Genomic DNA, 3,868 nt, shown 5'->3' with positions numbered 1-3,868 from the left:
GATGTGTAATGCTTTTGATTGGTTTTTATTCTTTTATTTCTTCTCCCCCGCGGAGGCAGGCTAGAGAGCCGAGTCCAAGTTCGTAGGCAGATCCACAGGGACAGACGGAAGCCCGGTACCAGTGCAGATTCTCCAGTCGTTTTCCCTGACGGCTCGGCCCGGCCTTTGCCGGAAGAGGCAAGAGCTCGCGGGCAGATTTTCTCTGGGGAATTCGGATGCTTTCGTGTTTTAAAGATACGTTAATTGCTGTCAAATCAGTTAATTCGATTCCACGCTGCGCATCCTAAATGGTGTTTTTTTCAGACCGCAGAGGGTAGCAGGGAGTCTGACAGTCCGAGCAAATCACTCCCGGTCAGCAGCATCACCGAGCCAGTCACTTCTCCCGTCGGGTGCCGAGGCCCGCACGGATCCTCTCTGTCGGTCTGTCCATCCGCCCGTCCTGAAGTGCGGCCCGGCTCAGGGCAAGGCCCGGCCGCTCTGCTCGGTGCCCGTCGCTGTCCCCGGGGCTCTGCTCACATCACGAAGCCGCAGGGCTTTGTTTTTCCTTTGCTTCTTTTTTTCGCTTGTTTTCCCCGAATCCCTGCTGGACATTTTCCATCGAGGTATCAAATTATAGAGCATCAACCGAGACATGCAATTACCACCGTCCTGCTGCTAAAAGCCAGCAGCACCGCAGGAAGCGACAAGAGGCAGAGAGGGAAGGGGAGTGGGGTCAGAGGCTGCTCGGCCACGGCGCTTGCTCAGCCGGGAGGTGGCCGCCGGCGGGGAAGGTCTGGAGGCCGGGGCTGAATCCCTGCTGCAGCGCGGTTATTAGCCAGGCCTCCCAATTAAAGGTGGTAATTAGCAGCTAGGGACTCGTCGGTGCCCTAAAGGCCACTGCGGAGCTGGAATGCCTCTTTTGTGGGGAGAGGGTTCGTCTCTAACCCCCCACAACTCCGCGCCAGAGCCGGCTCATCCCCTGGTAACGCCAAGAAACAGCGTCTCGACTGGCGAGGAGCTGCGCTGACGATATGTGCGGGCTTTGTTTACACGTAGCCCCGAGCCTCCCCACTCCGAGGTGGATCTCTGCCGGGCTCTCCCTGCTAATGACATGGCTGCTCCCGGTTCTCTTCGTCCGCCCGTTTCGTCATGCTCCGGGGGGGGTCAGGATTCGGTGCAGCGAGGAGCTGGGTGCGAAGGTGAGCGGCGGGGACCCCCTGCCCCGTGTATGTGTGTTCTCTTATCCAGATTAAGTAAATTCCCGGGATGAGAGGTGGAGTGTTTGTAAGAACAAGGTATGCTGGGTAAGGAGAGCATAAACTCACATTCTTAAATTGGCTTATATATTCAAAGAAGCAGTTGGTTGGAAATGCTTTATTTAAAATGGGGATGAGGACTGACTGGGAGGGGGAAGGCGGCAGGGCTGGGCTCGGGCGGTGTTTGGGTTGTTTGTCCCTCTATGTCACCTCCTGGCCATTGCTTATGGTTAGGCTACGGGCTAACGGCTCCTGTGCACGTGAAAAAAGCAGCCGTTTTTAATTAAAAGGTAGATTCACTGGCGCATTGACCTAAATTAACAGCCTGACAAGCTGTGCTCATCACCCATGCGAATTAAGAGGTTTGGGTATAACCAGGCTCCGGTTGTTGCTGTCGCGCTTACGGTATAATTTAATATTTTTCTTTCGCATCTGAGTAAGTGGCGAACAAGTGATTACTTTTTGCAGGCCATAAAGTGATTATTTTTTCACAGATCATAAAGCATTAAAGAAGAACAGATTTTATTGCGTGTAAATTTTCTCTCCTAGGCAGCGAGAGCAGCGGCAGGAGGGGCCGGCCGAGCGTAGGGAGCCGCGTCCCGCAGGTCCGGCTTCTGCTGCTGAAGGCGGGCCGCAGCCCTGGTTTTGCCCCCTTCCCGGTGTCCCTCCGGGTGTCGTGCTCCGGCCGCTTCGGCTCCCAGCGTCATCCAGAGGAAAGATGCTATTTAACGTCTGCAGCCCGCGGTAGGAGCAGCGCTCGGGAGCCCCTTCCCTCGCGTTGTTAGCGGTGCCCAAGAGCGGCTCCGGGCGGGCTCCGCGGGCAGCCGGGCCTGGGGCGTGCTCTGCCGTCTGCTCGCAAACAGTGTTTGGGTGTGTGAACACGCCGCGAAAGAGAGCACCGGCCCCCGGCAGCAGACCGCGACTCGGGATTAACGGGGTCCGTGCTGGGAGCTGCTCGCTTAGAAACCTTTTTGGATAGTAACGACTTTAATGATAAACTTTAGCTTTGGAAGCGGCTGTTTGCAGCACGGAGCGCATGTGCGCTGCGCTGAGGAGCCCTCCCCTCTTTGCACTAGACTAATAACTCCCGAAGTCCTCACAGTCACACGAGAAATCTGTTAAAGCAACTGACAATAACCCATAACTTGGCGAGTGTGGGGTGGGGGTTTTCCTCTCATAAAATCCCTCTTCTAAAAAAGTTATTTTCTCTTTTAATGAGTTTGTGTGTTATTTTCGGTTGGAGTTTACTTTCCCGTGCACAGGGCATGCTGCTGGCCGGCGTAGCATCGCACCCCTGTCACAGCAGCTCGGAGCCGGGAGCAGAGGCGTCCCATCGAGGTGTCATCTTCTGCTTGAGATGCAAAGGCAAGTGTCACCAGCTCTTAGCGAGAGCCCTTCCAAACGCGTTTTGATAATGTCTGAGCACATTTACATGCAGGGTTTCGGGGCTTGCCCTGACCGGCATCAATAACCTTTGCTGACGAGAACGTTACACCAGCACGCGGGTTTGGTGCCGATGGTAACCTTTGTTAGTGCAGCGGAGTTATTTAATTTTCTAACTACCTTTCACAGCTACAATGAAGCACTGTGGATGCCGTTAGGCTGCGATGGACAATACTCACCTCCCTCTTCAGCAGCAGAACGCTGTCGGCCCAGGCACTAGGAGATGTCCGACAGGAGCCTGGGGAGATCTGGGTGACTTTGTCCGGTGCTGGCATTCCTCCTCGGAGCCCTGTTCTTCCTGTGGGAATGACCTCTCCCTGCAGCACCCGAAAGCAGGGCTGCCAGAAAAGCTGCCCACCACCCCGAGGGTGTTTGCCAGTGCTGTATAATTCTGGGGCTAGTAAAGTATACATGTAGCTAGTAATACCTGACGGTTATTCTCTTTTGTGTATATAAATAAGCTCTATTGGTATAACACATTTATTCTGGCAGAAAAGCATCCATGATGGGAAGCTAACTCTACTATTTTAATTATAGTGATACAGCATATGTTTTCTCTCTAAACAAAGTAGAAGGGTGTAGATCAAAGGCTGGAAAAGCAGCATTAAAAGTGGGTTCTTCCCATATTTGAATGCTAATTGGGTCACACTTAATTGGAAAACGTTATGACAGTTTTCTTAACAAAAATCCGTTTTAGTTGAGTTTCCAGTTCAAAACATCCTGAATTCCCTATTTATGAAGCATTTCGAGGAAACCTGAGAAAGGTTCTGCTTTTTCATCAATGTTAATTTAAATATAGCTCCATGGCAGCACAGGATTATAAGAGTAATGACATGGGGCTTATACTGAAGTAAAAGCACAGGAGTCCTTGCTCCAGCAGGAGCAGACTGGACACAATGCTGGTGTTGGGAAGAGGTGCCCTGGTTCACTACTATGCACCTGTGAGGCAAGTGGAGATACGCTCTTCTGAGAGCGAAACCTGGGCCTAGAGCAATGTCCTGTAGGCATTCTCCACGAAACCGCCCCCAGAGCATGGTCTTAATGCTGCCCTTTCCCTTCCGGAGGTTTCAGGGGGGAGCTGCAGAGAGGATGGAGGAGGATGTGGGTTGGATTGGGACAGAGGATGCAGAAGGTGGTGGGAGGGGGAAGATGGAGGGGATGTAGGAGGATAGGAGGGCATGTAAAGGCCC

Source organism: Pezoporus wallicus, unplaced genomic scaffold (assembly GCF_028554395.1).
Source record: "Pezoporus wallicus isolate ANWC-B61680 ecotype Strahan unplaced genomic scaffold, APGP_CSIRO_Pwel_v1 contig_8649, whole genome shotgun sequence".
In the NCBI taxonomy this organism is placed as follows: domain Eukaryota; kingdom Metazoa; phylum Chordata; class Aves; order Psittaciformes; family Psittacidae; genus Pezoporus; species Pezoporus wallicus.
Note: the sequence above shows the minus strand (reverse complement) of the source record.